We start from the raw sequence: 26,915 nt of genomic DNA on the forward strand, positions 1-26,915 counted from the left end.
CAGAGCCCCTGGGGGGCTCAGGGGTTGAGCACCTGACTTGGGCTCAGGTCATGACCCTGGGGTCCTGGGATTGAGTTCCACACCAGGCTCCCTGCATGGAGCCTGCTTCTCCCTCTGCTGTGTCTCTGCCTCTGTGTGTGTGTGTGTGTCTCATGAATAAATAAATAAAATATTAAAAAAATAAATATAAAAATAGATAAAAATAAAAAATAAAAACCCTTTAATGCAGTGTTATACGTTTGGAATTTCTGTCCAAATTTAGCATTAGATTTTTGGAAATAAGTATTAAAATATTTTTGGAGAGGGCAGCCCGAGTGGCTCAGCGGTTTAGCGCTGCCTTCAGCCCAGGGCCTGGTCCTGGAGACCCGGGATCGAGTCCTATGTCAGGCTACTGCATGGAGCTTGCTTCTCCTTCTGTCTGTGTCTCTGCCTCTCTCTCTCTCTCTCTGTGTGTGTGTGTGTACCTGTCATGAATAAATAAATAAACCTTTAAAAAAATAAAAAAATAAAAATATTTTTGGAGAGTAAAGAACACTTAACATCGTGCTTCCTTTCAGTGCTGCATCTAAAAAAAAAAAAAAAAAAAAGATAAATACACCTCCCCCCCCCCCCTTCAAGGAACTTAGAATCTGATAGAGACACAATGCAACCTAGTAATTGCAATACAGTAGATGTGCTGGTACCATAGGCTGACTCCTGGTGCTGTATGGTCTCATGATTCCCAGGCCAGAATTTTGGGTTTGTTTTTTTGCTTTGTTTTTGCACTAAATCTCATTACAGTAAAGAATATTTTCCATGTATCTATAGAAATGCCATGCATCATTTGACCCCAAGAGAAAAACCACCTTGTCTTTTCCCTTTTAATGTAACTTATTCCTTCAAGAATACTATTTTCCAATAATTATTAACCAACTCAAATCTTTCTAATGACATGCATATTCTTTCTCCTCTCTTCTCTCTCTCTCTCTCTTTCTCTCTCTGCATCAGCATGGGTGTATATTTTAACATCTCTTTAAAAACCAATTACAAAATGATGCTCAAAACAAACTACCATTGTTTCTTGTAACTATAGTTATTTCGGGTTTTTGTCTCATAAAATAAATCAAAATAGAAGTATATTGGCAAGTATTACAGTGTCCTGAGAAGCTTGTTAAGTTGGTGTTTCTAAGCATCTGGTTAAATTTTAGGAGAATTTTTTTTTTCAAGATCTCTTTCCCTGAAATTTCAAAATTTATTTTCAATGCTCATTATCCTAAGCCATTTTTTAAAAAATATTTTGTTTATTTATTCATGAGAGACACAGAGAGAGAGAGAGAGAGAGGCAGGGACACAGGCAGAGGGAGAAGCAGGCTGCTCACAGGGAGCCCCACGTGGGACTGGATCCCACCCTGAGCCAAAGGCAGAGGCTCAATCCCTGAGCCACCCAGGCGTCCATATCCTGAGCCATTTCTTTAAATACTGTTCTCTGCCTTTCCTCAATCAAGCAAAGTTATGCGCTGTCTGGTAATAACAAAACAATTTAAAAGCTTCATTTCCATCAGAAGAAAACATTAAAAATCATTTGCATGCATATTTTTTGCAGAGTTTTCATTTTCCCAGATTATGGATCTATCTCATGGCTATGAAGCAGAATTATGACATAATCTGCCTGAATGGAATCATGAGTTCAATATATCTCATTTGTGCATTGTAAACACTTTTCCTTCTAAGATTTATTCTTTGAAAATATAGTTTCCACACAGTTTCCTACCTACAGTAAACTTAGCATTAAGTAGCAACAGAATGACAGATTGCCATTTAGAGCACTAATTGTGATTTTGCCAAAATGAAATACTATTCACATGAGACAGCACAATATTAAAAGTGGACAACCTGAATCAAAAATGGAAAATGTGGGATCCCTAGGTGGCGCCGCGGTTTGGCGCCTGCCTTTGGCCCAGGGCGCGATCCTGGAGACCCGGAATCGAATCCCACGTCGGGCTCCCGGTGCATGGAGCCTGCTTCTCTCTCTGCCTGTGTCTCTGCCTCTCTCTCTCTCTCTCTGTGTGACTATCATAAATAAATAAAAATTAAAAAAAAAAAAAAAGGAAAATGTGGTAGCATGTGTTGGAAAGAAACTCCAACTCCAAAAATCTGTGGTGATGAGGTCTCCAGGGCACAGTTTTATCCCAAGAAGACTGTCAGAATGCCAAGTTCCTAGTACCTATGAAATATTCACAGAACTCTATAAAACAATGAGGTTAATATGGAAATAATCAATCATTAAGAAATGAAAATTGTATTAGAAATCACAACAGCCCTAGTGTGTAAAACATTATCTCCTTGGCTCATGTAAAAACATATAGATATGTACATGCAGAGAATTGTCATTCAGAACCCCCAAATGAGAACTATGGTTGGTCTATCATTTGATTAACCACGTCTTCCTCTTAGATATTGATGGCAAGAAGAAGGAGAGAGCTCTGCTTTTTCCAAAATTTGATCTCAATAATAAAAAGCGATTTTTCTCTGCATGTACCAGTTTAAAATGTCACCTGAGGCAGCTTCTCAGAGTGGCCCATAGCACGTAATGAGCCGTGAGACAACTGCCAGATGGTTTACGGGTATATTCATTACAAGGCACAATCACAGTTTATTAACAAAGAAGGGGGAAAAAATGAAACCAAGTTGGCTTTAAAGCATAACGGGAGATATATTAATGAAATAAAACACCAGCAAATTTTCAGGTAGACTGATCGTCACTTCTCTATACATTGATACTGGACTCAAACACCCGGTAGCTAATTAGGGACTTCTGTGACAGTGCCAGGATTTTTTCTGATTAGATATTTTAAGTGGTGGACTCCTATGGTTTCAGATATGCTTATTTTCAGCCAGTAATCATCAATCTTCTGCCTGAATGAACATATGCCTTTATCCTTAAAAGTTCTATGCACCGCAAGAAGTCAGAACTGTATGAGGTCCCTCAGAGAGAATACAAGCATATATAAATATATATATTATTTTTTATTTAAATATATTTAAATATTTTTTTATTTAAATATATTTTATTTAAAATATATATATATATTTTTTAATCAAAAGCTGCTGCATCAGGGATTCATTCTTGCTCATTCCTTGGCACTTTTTCCATCTCTCCTGCAGTAGAAAGCTGACCTTAGGAACTGGAGTCTCCTCTAGTAAATGGTGGGGAGGGGAGAGGTTGGAGGGGTCAGTCTCCTCAATCTCATACAGTCTTCTCAGGGTACAGAAACCTTTCATTTCTTGTGTTTTTTTTTGTTTTGTTTTGTTTTTTGTTTTTTTTTTTTTTTTTTTCACTTTGCCTTTCACACCTTCCTGCAGTGGTCTAGAGGTATCATTTTTTTTTCCCCTGGAGAATTTATTTGTCCCAGGAATAGAAGACCATAAAATAGCATATGTTGTTAGTGAGTTAGCACTAAATTTAATGCTCAGATTATGCCAGACAAGTAGAAACTCATTAAATCTTAAAAGTAATAGTAATTAGAACTTCTAAAACAGATTTCTTTAAACTTTTATGTGTCTTGAAAACTAAGGTATCTTGGCTTGTAAGAACTCCATCAGTATTTTTTATGAGAAAGCTGTTTTGATGGTTATAGTTTCAGAAAAATGGTTTTGAAAATTAAGAGGTAAGACATTCAAGGAGCATTTCATTCCCTCAACAAATATTTGCTAAGAACCTAAAGTGTGCCTGTTGTACTGTGGGGAGATGTAGCAGTCAGCAAACAGACACAAATCCTTCTCTATGGGAACTTTCATAGTGGAGGGAATACAACAATAAACAAGAAAGCATACAATAAATCATGTCTGGAAGCAATAACCACCATGAAGAAATATAAAGCCAAATAAGTGGATGAAGAATATAATGAGAAGGTTCTATTTTATAAAGAAATTGAAAACAATCTTTTTTTGATAAGGTGGCATTTAAGCAAGACCTAAAGGATGTGAAGGGTGAAATTTGTAGCTATTTGGACAAGGAAGTTTCCAGCAACAAGTGCAGAAGCTAGTAGTTGGTGTGTTTAAGAAGCAGCAATAAGATTGGTGTGACTTGAATAAGAAAAAGGGAGGGTCTACAGAGCAGCCATTGTGAGAACACTGGTAAAGTAGGGATTTTCAACTATTATTCTTAGTAAAATCTGAAGCTACTTGAGGAGTCTGACCCAGGACATCACTCAGCCTGACCATGCTTTTAAAAAGATGATTGAGGGTTGCCTCAATTGAGGGTGGCTCGGTGGTTGAGCGTCTACCTTGGGCTCAGGGCATGATCCCGGGACCCTGGGGTCCTGGGATCGAGTCCCATGTCAGGCTCCCTGCATGGAGCCTGCTTCTCCCTCTGCCTGTGTTTCTGCCTCTCTCTGTGTGTCTCTCATGAATAAATAAATAAAATCTCAAAAAAATAAAAATAAAAAGATGATTGGGATTGCAGGGTAGCAAACTGACTAAATATATGCTAGAGTGGAAGTTGGGTAACAGTTTAGAAAACATTGTAGTGGTCAAGATAGGGGACAGTTTAGAGTATAAAGATGGAAAGTTGAGAACCAGCCAGATACTGCGTATATTCAGAAGAAAAAGAAAAAAAAAAAAGATTTAGTGACAGACTGGATAAAAGAGGTGGACAACGAAAAGAAGTATAAGATAAATCCAAGAGTTTTGGCTTGAACAACATGAAAACTGAAGGTACTGAGGCAGGAAGTCTGGAGGCACATACATCTTTTGCATCACAAGATTTTTCATAAAATTTAAAATAGAATTGGAAAAAGAATGTCTATCAGATTCTCTTTTTTTACCAACCACAATGAGAAGAGAAAGCAAAAGTGATTTTTTTCTCTAAAAAGAGGGATTTCCCCTCCCAGAGACAGAGATATGATTAATAGGAACAGGCATAATCAGATGTCCCCAAGAAGGGTTTCACATGGATTCGGTTTGGGTAAATTCTAGAGCAGTCAGGACTTTTATCTCAATTCCCGTGCTATAACCTGGAGGGGTTCCAAGATTCTTTGAGAAGCCATGTGTCCATCATGGTACTAAAGTGGGAGAAGAATGATGATTATTTGAGGTTTTAAAGCCCCCATCATTCTGGTTGTGATGGACTGATGGAGACCAGTGATCATGAAGGGGTCTCGAGTTTTTGGTGAAGAGTTTACACAGCTGGTTAATTGCTACCAAAATGGGATTGGGTGGAGAACATTAAATCTGTCCCATTAGAGAAGCAATGGAGGGTTTTTTTGTTGTTGTTGTTTTGTTTTTAAGAGTGGGAGATACAGGGCAGCCCCAGTGGCGCAGCGGTTTAGCGCCGCCTGCAGCCCAGGGTGTGATCCTGGAGACCCCGGGATCGAGTCCCACATCGGGCTCCCTGCATGGAGCCTGCTTCTCCCTCTGCCTGTGTCTCTGTCTCTCTCTCTAGCTGTGTCTCTATGAATAAATAAATAAAATCTTAAAAAAAAAAAAAGAGTGGGAGATACAGAGTGACTGACCTCAGCAGCACAAACCACCATAAGACAGAAGACAGTTTTTGAATATCAAAGACTCATTCTCTACTGAAATTACTGAGTTTACAAGCAGCGGGCCAGATTAATTTAACTCTGCTCTTAAGCAAAGTGGACGCTCAAGACTAAATAAGATTATAGGAAGTAAAGGAAATAACATCTCCATGAGTTTGATCTGAAAATGAGAATATGCTCCAATGGTTAATATGTGTGGGGTACCTCCTTGGGCTAGATTTTCAAGTAAATCCATTACAAGGATTTTAAAACTTTGATCCTGACAAGCCAATGGAACAGACAGTTTTTTTTTTATAAATGAGGAAATTGAATCAAAGACAGGTCAGGCAACTCTCTCAAGGTCACACATCTGATAAGGGGTGGGCTTAGTTTGGGAACCCAGGAAGTCAAATGACATTTGTCATCGCATTAGACAGCTTCTGGTTACAGCACCCTGATAGCACGACATTCACTTTGACTTAACAGACTTTTTCTTGTAAACAGACTCCATATATTTTTGCTTTCAAACTAGAACAACTCATCATTTTTTAATCACATGTAATGGCTTACTGCGTGGTAGTAAACTTGGCCTTCTCTTTGATGATCTGCTTTTCTTTCCCCTTGTATCCATCCAGCTGGTCATCAAGCCCTGCCATGATCATAAATCTTGTATCCCACAATTCTTCACCTCCAGAAACATTTGCCCTGACAATCACTAACTTTTCCCATCACTTTAGTACATCCTGCAGCAAAAATAATGGGAAGAGTGTTCCTTCTCAAACACCACAGTTATCATAACTTTCGTTTTGTTCAAATATTTACATTTGACTTCTGTAATTTTAATTTAAATTGGAGTCCTGAGGATACAGAAATGAGAATAGTTTGTTCCAGCCCATAGAAAAGCTTTCAATCAGTTGTTTGCTTTTGAAAGTATTTAATCAACTAACCTTTACTGTAAGTGGTCCTGTGCAGAACAGTCCACATCCAGTCACTAAGGGAAGCCTTTAAAGCTGGATATAGATTTTACCTCAAATATAATATTTTTCTCTAAATTCTTCCATTAATGCAAAAACAACCCCAGTCAATAGATCATGGGTGCATTGTAAACTTCTACATAGAGTCCATTGCTCTCTTAGTTACAATATTTAAAAGTAAGGACCATACAAGTGTCCTAGACTTAATGCTCATGGGAGTTATCACAATTCAGTCATGTTCCATCCAACCACATATGGGGAGGAGCAGATGGTAAATGATGATGACACTGCTGCCTCATTTCCAGTATTCTTTCATCAATCTAGGAGTCTGTCATCTTGTTATTTATAAATTCTTGCCAAATCTATCTCTACCAAGAGATCTCTCTCCCCCTTGTTAAATGTAATACCAGTTTAAGTCATTTGGAGCCAGCTCCTCCCTGAAGCTACCTTGTCAACATGAAGAGACTTCAGGGTTTGTTTTTTTTGTTTGTTTGTTTTTTAGATTTCCAGAATCAATACTGCATTGCATTACATTAGTGTTTTTGTGTGTTTTTAAAACATCTGTAAGCATTTTTTAATCATCTTTTCGAAACCTTTTTTTATTTGTGGGGCACCTCTGTGGCACAGTCAGTTGTGTCCAACTCTTGGCTTTGGCTCAGGTCATGACCTCAAGGTCATGAAATCGAGCCCCAAGTCGGGCTACCCACTCATGTTGGAGTCCTGCTTGAAATTCTCTCTCCCTTTCCTTTTGCCCTTCCCATTTGTGCTCTCTCTCTTTCTCTTTCTCTCTCATTAAAATAAATAAATAAAATCTTACAAAAAAAAAAAAAAAAAAAACCTTTAGGGATGCCTGGGTGGCTCAGCGGTTAAGCGTCTGCCTTCGGCTTAGGGTATGACCCTGGAGTCCCGGGATCAAGTCCCACATCAGGCTCCCTGCATGGAGCCTGCTTCTCTCTCTGCCTGTGTCTCTGCCTCTCTCTCTGTCTCTCATGAATAAATAAATAAAATGTTTTTAAAAAAGCTTTATTACAGAATGCCATTTCTTGAGAGACCAAGGTTAGCAGTTCCAATATCTAAGGCAATAGAACCTCTAGATTTATTATGTAGCTTAGGGAACACTGAAATGTAGATTAGGAAGTGACAAATAGTTTATCAAAAATATTGTTTTATGTTTTTGAGTGCTACCAACCCCATATTCCTTTTATAATCTGTATCACGGCACTTTTTTGCATCTAAATAGAACAACAGAAACACAGCATCTTTCCTCATTTTCATTTCACCATTTTGGTGAACACTTATCTGGAATAAACACTTGAAATAATTATAAGACATATAATAAATAATTAATCAGGTCATTGGGCATTTATTGATCTCTGATGAGTTTCTATGGCTGCTGAGGTTAATAAAACACAGAACTTGTACTGAAAAGTCCATAGCCTACTTGGGAAAATCTACATAGAAACAAGCAAGTTAAAAACATGGGGCTTATCCAAGCTGCTTTGGAAATAAAATAGAGTTTCTATTCATGTGTACAAAGAGAGGATAAAAGTGATGGTTATAATACATGGCTGCAGATGAACATAATTATGTATGTGGGGGAGAGATAAAAGAAAATAAAGATGATTTCCTTAATTCCTAAAAACTTTCTTCCATCAACACGCTATCTTACTAGGTTACCATGTTCTATTTTCCCTTGACAGTAAATATTTTTGATAGAATTGTCTACTTATTATTTGTTAGTAATATTTAAGTTAGTAATTCCTAAGAATATTGTCAAACTCCCACCCCCAATTTTTTTCTCATACTACAATAATCACAAAATGTTACAAATCACTATCTTGTCAACAAACCAAGTAATATCCAATTATCACTCCCTTTTGTCATCTGTGATAGCACAACACTGTCAAGTTCATCTTATATGTGCTCTTCTTCAATGGTAGATTTCTTCTCTCATTGTCAGACCTCCCCCTCTCAAGTTGCCCCCATTTCTCAGTTCATTGCCACCTAATTCCACCTGTTAGCCCATTACCTCCCTAAAGATGACTTCAATCATATAGGCAGTTTGACATCTCTCCTTACTCTGAGGCAGAATTTTGGCCTACTGGAAATCTCCAATCTCTGCAACTAATGCTCTGGTCTAAATGTTTGTGTTGCCCCAGAATTCACATGCTGGAATTCTCGTGCCCGGTGCGATAGTGTTAGAAGGCGGAGTCTTTGGGAGGTGATTAGATTACACAGTTGCGGCCCTCATGAATGGTATTAGTGTTTGTTTTTTGTTTTTTTTTTTTAAATAGACCCAACAGAAGTCCTTAGGCCCTTCTACTGCATGAGGATATAAGAAGTCTTGAGCCTGAAGAGAGCGCTTTAAGCGACCATGTTCACACCCTATTGAACTTTGAGCCTTTAGAATTGTGAGAAATAAATTTCCATTGTTTAGAAATACCATCTGTGGTATTTTATTACAGCAGCCTGAACAGAACTAACTCCCAAGAGTCTCTAGATCCGACTTTTATAGATAATCCACATTTAGTTTATTTTTTCTTTCCCATACAGAATTACTCAAAATGTCAATAAATACATGAAAATATTTCCCTTCTTTGTTTTTACCTTAGTTTCTCTCTTCTTCTTTTAGTATGTCACCAAAAATAAAAACTTACTATACTATGAGCCTTCTGTGAAATAGTCAAATCAATAGCGCATACACAGCTATTTAATATTTTTTTCTTTTATTCTCTTACTAAGTTTAATGCTTTTTACCTGATACTATAGGTATCTCTGTCCCTCACTTCTCTCTTTCACTCTGAGTGGCAGAAAGGTGTAATATTTCTAAAGCTAGACAGGCTTGAATTGAAACCCATAGTCTACATTTCCACTTAGATATTGAACAGAAGATGGTAATTTTTATCTTTCCTTCCATACCTCCAGATTCTCAAATTTAACTGAACATTAGAATCACTTGGGTACTTTAAAAATACTCATCATAGAATTATATCTACTACTATTTCAATTTAATTGATCTGAAATATGGACTGGACAGAGGATTTTAAAATTTCCAAGGTTTTTGAAAGGAACTCTAAGGTTGAGGACTCTGGTGGAAAGTGAGGTGCCAATCTTTCTTCCCCAATTTTTGCACAGTAATTAGTATAAAAATTCTCACATACTATGAATATCTTAATAATTGTCAGTTGAAGGACTATGTTGGGAGTTCACAGATATTCCTGAAAAAAGGGGGAAAAAGCCTAGAAGACAACTATTAGAAAGGCATAAGAAAGAGGTACACACAAAATTGTTAGTCGCTTTACAACAATTAATTTAGCATCAGCAAGCAAATTTGTGGGGGAAAAAAACACTGGGGGTCATTCAGATCTAATTTCAATATTTAAAGCAAAGAGTAAAAAGATGAATGTTAATCCAGTAGGAATTTTTTGTTTAGCTTATAGAGGCCTTAGAGGTGAATGCAATGTGTGTTTTCTGAGAGAGCTTCACATAGTATCTGACTTCTGAGATTCTATTAATGTGTTTTTGTTTTTTAAAGATTTTATTTACTTATTCATGAGAGATACAGAAAGAGAGGCAGAGACACAGGCAGAGGGAGAAGCAGGCTCCATGCAGGGAGCCCGACGTGAGACTCGATCCTGGGACCCCAGGATCAGGGCCTGGGTGGAAGGCGGCATTAAACTGCTGAGCCATCCAGGGCTCCCTATTAATGTGTTTAATGTGCATTTCTCAGGTTCTTCCTGTGGCTGGTAAGAGCCCAACAGAACCCAAGAAAGTTTCAGGAAATAAAAGCCATAAAAATATGCAAAAAAAAAATATATTGGCTTTGATATTGGATGATCCAATTCAATTCTTGTTTCACCATTTCTTTATGGAATATGGTGATAATTATGGAATTCTGTCTACATCCCAGGTTCTGTACTAGAATGTGGAATTGAATGAGGAAGAAGATGTAATCTATGGTCCAAAAATCTTCTGACGGAGAAGGTAAATGAGTAAAAAAAGAAACTAAAGTAGGAAAACACAATGTGAAGAATTTTATGCATAAAAAAACCATGAGACCAGCCACAGAAAAGCCAGGAAAGCAATTTTGCAAAAGAAAAGGCTAAACTGATCATCTCTATTCTCTCCTATCTTTTTGTGATTCTCAAGTTTACAATTTTATCTATGAGTAGAGATATATAAAATTACAAAAATTTTCATAGGACGCAGGAAATGTCATGTTCATAGTGGGCTAGCAATGTTAGCACACTGCCATGTTGTGGGTAAGAAGGGATGGGTTGCATTATTAAAGTAAGGAAGAGAATAAGAGGAAGAAAAACAACAGTAGCTAGGCTACTGTTTTATTTTCCAGGAACAGTAAAGTTGATGTTTTAAGAAAACTTTGGCCAAGAGCCCTGAAATATTTAAATGTCAGCAATAGTTAGATCCAAATGTCTAATGAATTGTGTAAAGTATGTGAAAATTGGGAAAGAGTTTGGATTAATAATCACAATGCACACACGCACCAATACACATACACAAACACAAAAAGCAATATTGATCACATTTTAGAAATACAGATGGTAGACATGAGTGGCTAGAAAAGATTTGGAAAATTTGCGAAAAAAGAGAGAATAAAATACATTCAGTTAAGATAATGAGCAAATACAAGAATATTCTATTCATTTTTCCCCAGGAGTTTGGTTAAATTCTGCAGTTCTTGGCAGTGGAATAAAATGTATGAGTGCTCTGTTTGTTAGATTTAGCACAAAGTCAAATTTCTTCTAGAGATTCTTTAAATGTTGATCACAAAAACCCTTTATACTCTTAAAAAGTAATGAGTATCTCAAAAACTTCTATTTTGGGGCTTATACCTCACAATATTTTCTGCTTTAGAGACTAAAACTGAGAGATTTAAACATATACTTGTTAATTAATTTATTTAAGTATAACAATAAGAAACCCATTACCTGTAGGTATACTGTTTTTATTAAAAATTCATTTTCCAAACCAAAAAATTTTTGAGAAGAGTAGTACTGTATGTTATCTCTGTATTTCTCTTTAATATCTGAATTAATTCAAGACAGCTAATACTTACATTTCCTTCTGGTCAACGTATTTCAATATGTTTTGGTGGATGTCTACGAATAATATCTTGCCCCTACTGATATACTGTTAGAAAAGAGAATAATGTTATGGGTGTTTTTCCTCGATACTGCACCAAAATTCAACCTGTAGTAGTTCCTTACAGGTTGGTTTTATTTTTATTTTTGCACTTTGAATGAATTTTGTGCCCATGTCTGATTTTGTTACATCACTTATTGATCGGAAAATATTGGTTCAATATGTTATGCAAGTTTTTCAACTGCTGACCCACTTCATTACAACAATATAAAAAATCACATTCATTAATAAAATCACCCATCAGAAAATCTTGAAGCTGTCAGGCTTATGGTGATGCAAAGAAGTTTTCCAAAATTCTAACTTGCTTGAAAATTTGAACTTTATCATTGGCAATAAATCTTGTCAGTTATTTTCCTTGAAGTGACAGGCTTAATTGATACCTTTTTGGCAAAATATCTGCTCAGTTACCCAAATGTAATTAACCAGTTTATGGCAGTTGTTCTTTTAGGTACCCTATGAGAAAATAGTTCCTCAGGTCATGACTCAATTGCATCTCCTCATACCAAGACTACAGTCATGATTCATGTTAAACCATCTGCATTTTTATGGGTCATTCTTTTGAGCCATCAGTGCAAATGCTGATAAAGTGGAAAAAAACATCATTGTCTTACTTGACTTATAAAAGTAGTCTTAACCCAACAGACCCCTTGAATATATATCAGAGACTCCAAAGGGTTCACTGATCACACTGTTCTAGACACATAACTAACACAAATATAATGTACAAACATAGGAAAAAAGTACATGTATATGTATGTATGTTCACACGCATGAGATTTATATAAATATGTCCTATGGACTGAATGGGGTCCCTCTAAAAGTCATATGTTGAAGGTCTAGCTCCCAATGTGATGGTATTTGGAAACAGAGACTTTGGGAGGCAATTAGATAGTGACGGTGGAGCCCTCATGATGGCATAGGTGCCCCTACAGGGAAACAAAAACAAAAACAAACAAACAAACAAAAAACACAATTCTCTCTGTCTCTGCTCTGTGAGGCTACAACAAGAAGGCAGAGTCTGCAAGCCAGGAAGAGGGCTTTCACCAGAACCCAACCACACTAGCACCCTGATTTCAGACTCCATAACCTCCAGAACTATGAGAAATAAATATCTGCTGTTTAAACCACCTAGTTTTTGGTATTTTGTTACAGAAGCCTGAGATGGCTAATATAACATGCAGGCACAGCAGATTATGTTATTCTCATTCATTTATGACCATTTACTGAAACTTAAGGATGTGTGTGTGTTTAGAATTTATAAGATTATCCTGAAGTATTTCACAGAAGACTATTAGAAAAAAAAATCTTCCTTGGCTTCTATTCAAATCCTTCCCACTGGCGTGATGGAGGGAAATTGGTTAATGTGTATCAGGATAGGAAATGAACAAATAAACAGTAATTTAGAAAGAGTCCCATAGCATTGAATGCACATCTCAATTAAGACATAATTTAAGCTATGAGACATGAGAATTTGGTGGGCTAAATCCATCAGACTAGGATGGAAACAGAAGAAACAAGAGGAGAGAAAATAGATATTTTTTTATGAAAGGAAGAATGTAAAGTTGAATCAATTGGAAAGATAAACATAAACAAGCATTTATTTTAAAACTAATGTTTTGAGAGTTTGGTATGTGCTTGACGTCATTCAGGATAGCGGGATTGCAATTGTGGACAAGACCGATCTGATGTCTGCCCTCCCAGAGTCTACAGTACGGTGGATGCTATAGGTGAGTGACAAGCATTACTCTAAAGTGAGATAGATGGGATGTCACCAACAGAGAACCATCTCTGAACGGTTACTGAAGGGTGGTAGGCAGTTGATTTTAATTGATGTAATGCTAGGCTAAGATAATGACGTGGTTAAAAAGATAGAAATCAGTTAGGAAAGAACAGAGGCTGCAGGCTAGGAGACAAGAAGAAAGAAAGAATCGTAGTAAGAGACTCCTGGAGCTCTAGACACATAGGAAGGACTGAGAAAATAGGAACATCAGTACAGCAAAGCCACAGGGTGGATTCCCTCATTGAACGGCAGCCCTGGGAGAAACACAAGGCTCACTCTCTGGCATGGTCCTACTTGATCTCCTCCACGTTAGATTAATTTCCTTTCCCAGAAGACCACGCTCTTCTGCATGCCTGCTGGATTGTGTTCTTACATGCCTGCTGGATTGTGCGCTAAACAGTAGCTTCCTGTTTCACCACTCCAACCAAAACCCATGCTACCCTCCATTGTGCACCAGGGCTCTTTAGATCTGCCTCAATTTTGACAGTTGTCACCGTACATGGTATTTGTTTATGTGTCTGTCTTGGTAGAAATTTCGAAGTGAGCTTGATTATAGCAATGTTCTTACCAATTGCTCAAACTTTTAGGACTGACATCTCCGCCCTTTGAAACCTGTTTGGGGACTTCTCTACTCCCCTTCCACCCTGACATCTTGGCCATTTGAAACCTGTTTGGGGACTTCTCTACTACTCCTCCACCAAGAAACAAGATTATTTGAGCGCAGAGCACACTCCTGAATGCATTTACTCCATATACACTACAGCCTGATAGAAACAGATTTTAAATGACTGCTGCAAATCACAAACATTTTTCAGTAAATGTAAACATTCATTTTTTTTTCTGAGCTGAAAACATTTCGAAGAATTCAGAGTTTATATATATAACAGATGGTTCAATTTGGTCTAAAAGTTCGCTGTATCTCAGGATAATTGGTCGTGAATAGCACGGTAATGTGACTGAGCTGCGATCGAGTATAACCCATAAATAAAACACACCTGTAAAAGTGTTCGAAGCAGTTGTTAATTGTTCCACCTGGGCTACAACGTAACAGTGGAAAGCGTGCTAATAGTACCATTTGTGGGCTAATTCACTTAACTTTGGCTTTTTGCAACTTCAGATCATATTTCTGAAAACCAAACTAAGTTTCTGAACTAACAACTCTTCCACATATTTCCAGTAAACAAATGACGTAAGCCAACCCACATCTAGACAAACCACAGATGTAGAGAGCGAGTTAAAGGCCATCTTACTATCTCACTACTGTCCCCATTATAAGAAACAGCAATGAGAGTACTTCAGGCTTACACAAATTTTTAATTCTTTAAATACCCTGATGCAACACATTTATAAAAACCAATATTTTCAGATGGTAGGTTTTTGACAAAGATTAAAACAGATTAATATCAGCACGATCACATAGCACAGATAACCCATGGCAGGATAACAAGACCAATATGAATAGCTCTAAAACTTTATGACTATTCTAGTGGCTTTTGTGTGCTCTGTCGAATTTGAAAGTTATAACAGTCCTGTGAAGTAGGCTAGTTTTCCCTGTCCTTTATAGATGGACAGTTCCTTTTAAGAAGTACCTCCCTAATGTCACCCAGCACTTGATGGCAGATCCAGCTTTTTGATCCACAGATTTTCCTTTCAAATCCAATGTTCTAATCTCCAGGCCTCACTGACTCTCAAAAGAATAATAAAAATAATTTCAGAGACTGAGCTAAAATCATCTCACCTTCTTCAGGAATTTTAGGTGAGAGAATTCAGCGGTTTAAAAGGTCTAGGAAGTGAGATAAAGCACTGCGGATGGGCAAAGAGAGACATATCGGAAACGGTGACCACTGAGCAGAAAATGGTGAAAATAATAACAAAGGAGATCTTGAGAAGAGAGGTTGAGAGCAACCTGTGAAAGCATTATCCTAGATTTGCCAGCTCGGTGGTTTTGATTCAAATCCAGGAAATTAACTTTGTTCTCTTCCAGATTCACAGTTACAACTCACGGCCAGTCATTTGCCAAATTTGAGCTTTCGACCCTTCTACTGAAACTGTGTTTGCATTGCTCTCGAAGGAGGTGGTAGGAGGGCCATGAGCCGTGGAGCAAGGAATTCGACTCAGCCACGGTTCCATCCTGGCTCCTCCACTTGCAAGCTGGTAACCTCACCCCAGTTACTTAAATAAACACTATTGCCTCTCAGTTTTCTCAGCCATAGATGAAAAATAGTACACTTGCTGCGAATATTAAGATAATACACGTAAGGCTTCGGAACAGTTTCTGGCCCAGAGCAAACTATCAGCTAGCAGATTCAAGCTACAAGAATGTAGAAATCTGTTTATGCAAAAGAAAATGAAGGCAAGAGATGTAGATGTGAATAGTGCAGGTCTAGGGAACAGTAGAAATGAAGGAATGACGTGACATTTAGATATTGGAAGCTTTAGAAGAGAGAGGAAATTTTTTTTTTTTTTTTTTTTTTTTTTTTTAGAAAAGCAGAATTCTTGCCAGGCAGGCAACTAGGAAGTTGAATTGAAATTAAGAATTAAGGGATTAAAGGATTAAGGATGTTGTCCTTGTCCTTTTAGAGAACATTCTATGGAAAGATTGATATATTAATTTTTCAGAAAGGGGAGGCGGAAAGAGAATGAGAGAGAGAGAGAATATCCAACAGACTCCGTGTTGAGTCAGTGTCCCATGTGGGGCTCTCTCTCCAGACTCTGAGATCATGACCTGAGCCGAAATCAAGAGTCAGAGGCTTAACCGCCTGAGCCCCCCAGATTCCCCACTATGAAGAGAATCCTTAACGACAGTGTTTAGGTCCCAGGTATAGGCGCACGCATGTGCATACCTACAGGTGACCAAATTGACTTGAGTGCAAACAGAGGCAAATCAATTTAATACTCTGTGCACAGCTTCTTCAGGTATCTGCTCCTCCCTACAACTTCTCAATTTCTGGATATTCTGTTTAATTTTTTTACATTATAATTTTTCATTGGAACTATTCACACAATAGTTAAAAAGAGAGAAGTCAGTTTGATTTAAGGAAGAGTAATCTAAGAATCAAATTGTGAAGCATCACCAACGTTATTTTTTAATGTGAAATTATAAATTGATGTGTCTACTACAGATTCATCTCCCCAAACTGAATTTTCATTCCTCTTTTAGTATCAGCCTATGATACGAATGACGGTTAAAGAAGAATCTCGAAATCTTATACTTTAAAAAAAAAAACTGTATTTGATAATGTGAAGGATATGAATAAAAGTTAGTGGTACTTATTCATGTAGGGATGGCAGTTTTAATGAGTTGTCACTGTTATTCAGACGATAATTTTTATAATTGGAAGTGGCTACTGTGAGGTCACAATAAGGAAATAAAATCTTCATTCAGTTGAAATGTAACTTTGTTCAGTTATAACGACCCATAGAAAAGAGGGTTTTCAACTAAGGGTGCATTTTCATCACGTACACAGTGAAATATAATTAGGTTCAGCCCTCATTCACAGCATCTGCATTTAAAAGCTCAACTCTGTATGAAGCTCCTCCTTTTCATTCTCCTCCACTTCACTCCTCCTCCTTCTGGATTTTGACCTCTGGGTCTTGGAACCATGCAAGATATATTGAGATCTTTGATCTCATTAACATGTTTTGCAATTCATTTTTTCTGTTCCTATCTAGTTAAAATAGATTAGTACTCATAGATATTAAGTTACAAAGCCCAGGTCAGTGCACCGAGATATTGCAAGTCAAAGCAGGCATTTAATTCTTGATTTCATTTAAATAATTATTTAAAGATTGGAACAAAGGGACCTTGAGAGGTTATTTAGTCTATCTCCTGCATCTTAGGCAAAATTATTCCTAAAATAGGTGCCTGACAATCTTTTTCACTCCTAAGGAATCCTTAGAAAGGGACTTAAAGCACCATCTTGGCATATTATTCTGCTCCATAAAAACACTCAATATTGTCTTAATTTCAGATTTAAATCTCAAATGTCATTTTATTTTTTCTTTGTCCTTAGAAGAAGTAATTGAATGATTTTCCCTGCAGTAATCTCATATTTTTAAGTTCTTCTTCCAACTATTTATTTTATCCTTCTACTTTCTCTTTTGCATTCTCAATTCCACTGCAAAAGAGTGACTTGTACAGACCCTGTGATAGATTACAATAATATCCCAGTACCAAAGATGAAGAAAATAGTGTGACTGACAAATATTTATTTAATCTTCAGTTGTACCCTGTTTTTCCAGTGGTAAAAAATACTCATGATATTTCTTACAAACTCAAGAGAGCTGGTTTTTATGAGATGGTGATAATTTAAATGAATATTTCATAAAATATATTTGTCAAATTATTTGACTTTTTTGAGTTTTATGTCCCTTATGTTAAAAAAAGGAAAGAAGAGAGAAAGAAAGAAAGAAAAAAGAAGGAAGGAAGGAAGGAAGGAAGGAAGGAAGGAAGGAAGGAAGGAAAGAAAGAAAGAAAGAAAGAAAGAAAGAAAGAAAGAAAGAAAGAAAGAAAGAAAGAAGGAAAGAAAGAAAGAAAAAAAAGAAAGGAGAAAGAAAGGAGAAAGAAAGAAAAGAAAAAAGAAACCTTGTGTGACTTCATTTAAAGCAAATATTAAAGAAATATTTTGGGGCATCTGGTTCAGTTTGTTAAGCATCCAACTTTTGGTTTCTGCACAGGTCATGATCTCAAGGTAGTGAGATCAAACCCCTTGTAGGGCTCTGTGTTCAGCTCTGGGTCTGCTTCAGATTCTCTCTCCCTCTCCCTCCTACTCACTCTTTCTCTCTCTCTGTCTCTTTCTCAAATAAATAAATAAAACTTAAAAAAAAAACACTTTTGTGGTAACCTAAAGTTACTGATACTTTTGTGTCAGCCTAAAGATGAAAGTCAGAGTGGAAGAAAAGATATTCAAGAGCAGTTTTAATGGAGGGGGGGATTTTCTTGCATACTCTTTCTCTATAATTTTTTTTCTTTAATTCTCACACTCACTTCTAGAGTCATATTTACTGCTTTTTTGAACAACACTCTATCCAGCCTAGTAGCTAGGCTGGAGTTAATTGTGATACCACCGTACATTTTGAACTTTGTCATATGGTCTAAAACTTTGCTACTTCCATCTTAAATAAAAATAATTTATTTCAGCATTCTGCATTGGCAGTAATGGGAACGATCAGTCCTTAGATCTTTAGGTGGAAGCCTGACTGTCTACATGAAATCTTCCACTGTGGAAATAAGCATGTAACAGGCTAAAAGTAACCCAGAGAAATTTCCAAAATGTTATAATGAACTCCAGATATACTAACTTTCATATTTCATTAAATATTGTTATTATTATGAATAATAATTTCATAATTTAAAAAAGAAAAAAAAAAACTTGAATCATAAGCAGAGGAAACTACTTAGAGGGTGATATTGTTGAGCTTATCTCCATCTTTTGTGCAGCCTTATCCCAGAGTCCATTGTAATTTCATCACTTTTAGCATTTTGTGCTTAAGGAAGATACTGTGTTTTATGAAGCATCTTGATACTCTATGCTAAGCTTTGAAAAATCTTCTAAATGTATACAATTTTCATAGATTTATCAAATAATCCAAGGTTGGGAAATGCAGCATAATCTTCACAAAGATGTTCCTCTTGATTGGCTGGAAAGGAAAGTAGACATGTACTTTGAAGTTGTCTAGCCTTTCATTTCAGCAAGCAGGGAAGAGAGAAAGTTTGCCTTAATTTTCAGATATGTCTGTGAGTGAGACCAATATACTCAACACCCAAGGACTCCCAGGAGATTGTTTTTCTCAATCTTAACCTGGGACTGGCAGCTGACTTACCAAGGAGGAAAAAAGGAAAGATACTAAATGATAAAGACATCCATGGGCAAATTATTCAACTACTTGGTCTTTTGAAACATTTCCTGGAAATAGGTCCACGTAAGATTTATTTCCATTAGTATTACCCTAATATTTTTCTAAGACATATTTATCTATGTATTTATAAAACATTTTGAACCAAGTATGCTATAAATATTTTATTCAATTTTAAAGGATAAGTGTCTAATCGATTGCTTATATGAATAATATATTACAAAATAAATTTTGGTTTTCATATTCCAGGACATTCTATTTTAAAATAAATAAAACACAAAAACATTCAGTTTTTTTATTAGTTGTCAGAAAAAATTACACTTGTAAGAATTAGTACTTTTATGATTTGCATAGTAGGCATTCAATAAACATGTTTAAGCGATTTGTAATAGTAGGCAGATCTTCAAGTTTTACATAGAATTCAATAAAATCTTCACATTTGTAAATGAAACTTTAAAATAATTTGTGGATATATTTTTATCCTTAATATAAGTTAGCTCCAAATAGTATTTCCTTAGAACTCTCTTTTATGAAAGAAATGAAAGTATAAAACATGTTTTTTTTTTTTTTATTTAATTGGATACCAAGAATATGGCATCTTGGTGAACTTGTTCCCTTAATATGGATAATCATAACATCTTGCATGCATAAAATTTTTTGAAGAGTAGTCAAACAGCCTCGCTAACACCTTTTAAAATTAAAATAAAATTTAGTTGTCAAGTAAAATAAAATCTAAATTGCTTAGAAAACTCTGGATTTACGGCAGACTAGCAAGCAGGTCATATATGAATTTCATATACAGGTTCTTGAAGTTGTAAATTGAAGAAAACTCATTCAAATTGCCGGAGGAAAATATGTTACTCTGTTTATATTAAAAGCTGTGAGCAAGACAACTTAATGGAAATTGGGTACACTGCTACATGGCTTCAAGCTCCTTTAGCTACAAAGCCGAAGAGGTATTTAATTATAAGTTCTAATAAGAATATCCACGTGACGCAAGGAAAATATAACTTTTTCTGAAAGTTCACACGTATTCAGGGCATAGAGGGAAATAGGAAACAAAAGCAAGGAAGATAGAGCTCTTCTGGATTCTTCAAAAGCATGACCATTTACCTTGTAATTTAGAAAACTGTGGACCTAATCAAATGTTTTACAAGGGTACTGAAATGTCTTGTTAAGTCATCAAACGGTTGTCCATTGCCAAGCTCATATTAATTAACATGTCTAGGTTCTATCTCTCAGGGATGCAACTACATGGTGTGAGCTGGGCTCCCGAGGAACTATAGTTCTGTTAAGAGATGAGGAGAGCAGGGGCACCGACCAGGGCGATGGTCTGGAGGAGGAAGAGCACTTTAGGAGCTTCCTGGGGGTATAAGAGATGCCTCAGGAAGGAAGCTGCTTCTTTAGAACCTAAAACTAGAGCTTCCCCTGGCCCTCTCGACTGCTCGCACAGAGCTGCTGACTCTCCAGGACTGACAATCCCCTTATCACTCAGTGGAAGCAACTGAAGAGGAACAAAAATTGTGTTGGTTCTGATGTTTCTTTTCTAAAAAAAAAAATACTATTCCTGATAACTAATGTCAATGGATCACCTTAAAATTTCAAGTCTTGTATATTTAATACTTTAGGAACTAGTCATGGCTGTTGCAAGTCTTGCCCTGGAAGAAGAACCCTTATATGTGAGAACGTGAACTCTGCAGCCAACATGAGTAACGCCAGGGAGCACTGTCAACACCGGGCCTGGCAGACAGCAATGGGCCAGCCCCGAAAGCAGCCAAACAAACACAAATGATGACAAAAGGCCAGAACTCCACAAAAGCCCCAAATCTGCAGATAACAAAGCGATCTGCGCAACCAGCCATGACTTCCCGAAGGCTTCTCTAGAGCAATCATGTGCTGCAAGAGAAAAGTGGCTTCCTAAAGACAAGGGACTGCCCATGTTGGCTGCACAGCCAAGAACTAGGGTCCTTTTAACCACCTGGGATGAAATGGTTGTGTTTTCATGAGTCTGTAACTTATCTTAGAGCAACTGTTCCCTTAGAATGTCTTGATGCATCAAATACCTCTTCCGTCACTCTGCAAGGAACTTTAAATTCAGATCAATCCCTCCTCATCCCAGGATGTTCCTTTACAAGAAGATAATATTCAGGTTTTTGTATGTCTCTCTACCTCAACTTTCTCCATGTTACCCGGAGCCATGACTTTAAGGCTTTGTGCAAGGACGTTTCTTCCCAGTCTTGACCCTTGCCTGCGTCTCTGCATCATGAGTGCCCATGTTGGCTGATGCAACATTAACATGCCAGTTGCAGATTCTCAATGTGCATATCATTTTCAACTTCAAGACACATCAAAATCAGTATGAAGCTTACTGCATTTGAAATAGATCTCCGGCCATACTCTTTGCTTTTTAAATATAAACAACGTTAAAAAGAGTAAGGGTTTTTATCTGAGTAAGGCTTTTTACAACCTTAGATATAACCTATTAGATTCTAGTAACCCCAACCATGCGGAGAAAGTGCTGAAGGTCTGGGTTGGGTTCTGGATGGTACGACCTGCTTTTCTCTTTCTGTTCTTTTTCCTACTGCACCACCCACCAGTTAGCCACCTGTACATTAAAAGAGAATTTCCAGAATCTCAAAACTTTACAAGTTTGGTAAATAGGCTGAAATGTACATTCTCTGTTTGACACTTGAGATTCTGTGCGAACGGCAATATTTTTTCCCCATTCCTAGAAGATCTAGTTCTGACACTGAGAAATTGATGACAAGAAAAGAAACTGTACTTTGTAAGCCATGGAAGAATTTGCCAGATGGTAAATGACACTGAGTGTTTGATCAGCAGACTGCCGTTCTCCGACTAGAGGCCAATGACGTGTACTTTGAGGATCCTAGGTGTGAAGTGAGGAAGAAGGGCCGGGAAAGCAGACGGCCAGTGAGGATGCACCAGAGCACTTTTCACCCAGAACAACGCATCAGTTAAGGACTTGCTTTCAATATTAGAAATATGTGAGATATAATCTAAGATCAATAGATGAAAAGTTAAACTGCATAAAATGAATTTGGAACGCATTTAGAAAAATTTAGGTGATTGCTGTTACAGGTTGGGTTGTCCATGACTGTGGAAATTTCCCAACGTCATTTCAGCTTTAGGTTTCTATCATCAAGCCCTTTAATTTCCAGTCCACAAACAAAAATTAATAGAGAACCGTGTTCTATTCATGATTCTATGGGAAGAGTTTCCTGTCACTTATTAGCTGCATAAACTTTTCAAAGTATAGAAACTTACCCATGTCCCTTAATTCCTTTGAATCATCCCTTTATACATCAAGGTAAGGGCTCGAAGGACTCATAGGACAAAGCCCGTCCTTTACAACTGTGATTCCCTTCCCTCTTTATTCCCCCCCATAGAGTTAAGGATATTCAGACCTTTTGAGAAAAATGCATTTTTGTTAAGGTCTGCAACATTTTGTTTGAAAAGTTTCAGACCTTTGGAAAAGTTGAAAGAATTGGGTAGGTGAAGCGTATAAGACTGTTTTTAATTTACAAAAACATCAGTGGACTAGGTGAAAAGTATAGGAGCATCCCTTCTGCCTAGGCTGAACTCTATGGAACTGCTATTTTTATAGGTTAAAACTGCTCAAATATCTGCAGTTTCATGTGATTTGAAGTAAATACAACTAATACGCCTAGACCTTTTGCTGAGGTTCACCAGTGGTTCATGTTTTGCCCATTTGGTCACCCTTCTAGATATCAAAATAAATATAGATATAGATGTATAGATCTATTCACTCATGTGTCTATCCATTTATTCACCTGCCTGCCTATCTGTATATCTATCTTCAATCTATTATCATCTATTTAATCTATCATCTCTGGTCTGTCAAAATCTGCTAAATCCATTATTCTAAACCATTAAACTCTCTCTCTCTCTCTCTCTCTCTTCACACACACAAACACAAAATATTCATATTTCTTTTCTTTTTAAAAGATACATAGAAAAATAAATAAGTAAATAAGTAAGTAGATAAATAAATAAATAAAATAAAGACACATAGTACGCCATTGTGGACAAAAGGACGTACAGAAAGGACAGATGAGTCAGCTGCTCTCCGCATGAGAATTAAGGATATTCTCAGCATTTTTGCTATTATAACTAATTTCAAAATGATTAACATTATACATAATGTTTGTCGTTTTAGTTTCTTGTTGCTTTAAACTGACGGAATTCAATTCCTAGAAGCAGAATTGTTGAGTAAATGGATAAATACTTACATACTTAATGCTATATGCTGCTGAACGTCCCTCCAAAGAAAGACACTATTTTAAAGTCCCATCAGTGTAAGAGAGTCCCTGTTTCCTCACAGGGTATTGCCAATCTGTGTCCAATCTAATAGCTGGGAAAGATGATCACAGTGCGATTTTGTGTTTCCCATATTTTAAGGGACACTCTATCCCACGACCCCAGGATCACGACTTGAACCAAAGGTAGATGCTAAACCACTGAGCCACCCAGGTGCCCCTACACTTTGTTTTTTTTAAATTGAGGATTTATAATATGTTCAAAATCTACTAATTCTATGGACAGAGCTCTTTCAATGCTTCTTTTTCCCCCAGTTCCTTCTGTGTTATGCTAGTAGCATGTTATTATTTATTTATTTATTTATTTATTTATTTTTTTTATTTTTTAAATTTAAACTTTAGAATACACTTTTCTAGCTCTGGAGCAAAACCCATTCCAAATTTATTTGGCATTTTGTGACGTGAAATTTATTTATTATTTTGGCATTTCGTGATGTGAAATCAACGTACTTAAATTAAAATTATATCTTCATTTGTCCAAGTCTACTTCTTTGTCTTTTGTGGTGTTTGATAATCTCTTGTTTGAATAAAGCTTCTCCTCTAACAGCGATTCCTCCTCCTAGGAATGCCTCCTGAGACAGTCTTTCCTGAGCTCTTGTATATTTAAAGCTATTTTCCTATGTACTTGATACTTTAAGAACAACGTAGCTCACTATAAAATCCTTGGCCCACATTTGGTTGCTTTTAAAATATGACTGAGAAGTTGAAGAAAATCCAGTGTCCTTTCTTTTGCAACTTGGTCAATTTTTTTTCTTAATGTTTGAAGTCTAATAGTTTTATTAGTCTGTTTCTCATAACTTTCTGTTCTAGTACATTTTTGTCTCAGGTATATGGTGATTTTTCAAATTGAGTCATTTATTTCCAGAATTTTTTTGTGAACTAAAGTTTTAAGTATTACATCTGCCTCATTATTTTTGCTTTTTAAGAACTAAAATTATATGTACAACGGACTGTCTTTCCTGTTCTCTGCATCAATTGCCTTGTCTGAATCTTTTCACCTTTTTATTTATTTCATTTTGTTCTCAGAGATATTTTCATGTAATTTTTCAAGACTCTTATTATATCTTCAGTCAAATGTATTTTATTCTGACACCTTATAATTTAATTTTTCTAAAGTTACTTTTTCTCTTTCTCCCATTTCTTTTCCTGAGTCTAAATGGGCTCTCATTTCACAGATTCTGAGGGTTTTTTCCACTTATGTTATAAACTTTGATTCATGTGTTCAATTACTTTTTCTTATCTGTAAGTGCCTGATAAACGATATTTAATTCTATTCAAGTGTTGTGGTCATAGTTTTCTTCTGCTTTTTGTTGTTTGATGGAAAGCATTTTCATCAGCTAAAATATTTCGATCTATCTTCTATTAGTTTTTACTTCCTGTTTATATTCAAATGTCTCAATACACTTTTATGTAGAGAGTGGTCAGGGATTTGCCTGCAGTAGCCATTCTCGGTGCTCTGCTTAGATATCATAGAATCTCTTTGCTGATTGGGTGCATCCTCCCTTAGGCGCTGTGGGTATTGCTGCTTATATACTTTCACACTTTCAAATTTCTCACACTTTCAAATTTCACACTTTCAAATTTCTCCAAGGGGCTTGCTCTCGGATAACTGGAGCTGTATCACCTGGAAATTGCCATTTCCCCGTGCTAACCCAATGACCGATCTGTGAAGACCTACAGCAAGCAAACCAGTACCCTCAAGGGATACAATAAGTTTATGGTTCATTTATGCACCAGAGTTCCTGTAGGATGGGATGAATATGAACATCACTTGAAACTACAGCCTTGCTTAACATCTTCCCCTTCCCGATCATGCTTTTCTTCCTGTCTCCTTCCAGTGCTCTGAAGCTTTTTCCTTCCAGTTTATCCTGGGACCACTCATTTCACATCTCACTTGCACAGGGATTCTCATTTGGGCCCATTTCATCTAGGAAACCCAACTTAAGCTAGTAAATGACTAGCTTTTTGTTGTGGTTGTTTTATTCAAGGGCACCTTTCTTTAGGAAGGTTGGTACACCTTCTAACCTTGTAATTGAATTTCCTTTCTTAATCTTAATTTCTATTATTTAATAACTGTTCTTTACATATCAAAGGGATACAGCATCCAAGTCCTATCCTGGTCTCCTCATTCCAAGCAACATGCTGCTTCTGTTCTTGTGCGCTTCAAGAACTTGCCTTTGGATTTCTCAGAAGCTGGTCCTTTGATCTATCAGTTCTTGATTGTGATCCCAGTATTTCCCAGTGCATGGCAAGCTGTTCTCTTGCTGAGATGTATTTATCTGTTATATATTAGACTTTTGCCTTTCCTTTTCACCAAGTCTCCACTTGAGTCTGTGCTCATAATGGGCTCTGGAGATGGCTCTGATGGATTTGATTATATTTTTCCCTATTTATATATAATATAAATTTATGATATTAAATTATCTCGTGTTCTCTGTTCTCCAGTTTTCTTGTAGACCTCTATTTTAGGTGGATTTATCTATTATTCCTTACCTTTTGTATGTGTCTTTCTTAGCTCTTCTTTCTTTTTCTTTTTATTTTTTGAAAGATCTCTGAAAATGTTTGGATTTATGCCCTATTTAATTTTTTTTATTCATAAAAATCAATTTTAATAAATGTGGCCTTAACCCCATGGGATTGAATACCTTCAAGTCACAGAAAAACTAACAAGTCTCAGTAATTTCTTAACCAAGAGTGAGAAAAAGTTGACCTTCTTCCGACTTTATTTCTACTGCTTCTATAAACTAAAATACATCAATTAGGAAACCATGAGACTGTGACAATTTGAAATAAAGTATACATGTCTGTTTTTATTGATGAAAAACAACCAAAGTTTGCTCAAATGCACAGAATTTAGTTGGAAACGAACAACTTCTTGGGAAAATCCTTCTACAGGAAAGGAAGTCCTTCTGGCAGCCACCCTGCCTAGCTGTAGAAAAGCTATTTGTCATGCTAATTTGTTATATTTTTAGAGTAACTATTTTAAGTGTCTTATTTAAATTTTCCACAGTCATATTCAGCTAATAAAATAAATTAGATAATTATAGCTAACTCATAAAGTTTCTCTGGCACTATTTTTCTCAATTGAAATTAGACACCAAATTGAAAATAAATCAGGCAATTTTTGCACGTTTAATATTCAAACATATCATCTAAATAAGTTACATGGGTTTTAGAGCTAGCCTAGAACTTTAAAAATTTGTCTATAGTCTCATCATTTTCTATTTTTTCATTGATTTGTGTCATTCTGGTTGTGTCACTGAAATAAGAAGCAATAAAAGAGATA

General features: G+C 36.5%; 2 long non-coding RNA genes across 2 annotated transcripts in view; one reads left to right on the top strand and one right to left on the bottom strand.

Moving 5' to 3' along the window:
* Positions 1-26,915, bottom strand: part of LOC111098463 — a 53,257-nt gene that overhangs the window by 16,030 nt on the left and 10,312 nt on the right. The gene's annotated exons all lie outside the window — the stretch shown is intronic.
* LOC111098462 lies at positions 663-15,594 on the top strand. The gene is made up of 4 exons (XR_005368359.1): positions 663-738; positions 10,383-10,456; positions 13,285-13,362; positions 15,400-15,594. It is a non-coding gene; the product is annotated as an uncharacterized LOC111098462 (long non-coding RNA).

This window comes from Canis lupus, chromosome 13, assembly GCF_011100685.1.
Source record: "Canis lupus familiaris isolate Mischka breed German Shepherd chromosome 13, alternate assembly UU_Cfam_GSD_1.0, whole genome shotgun sequence".
Taxonomy (NCBI): domain Eukaryota; kingdom Metazoa; phylum Chordata; class Mammalia; order Carnivora; family Canidae; genus Canis; species Canis lupus.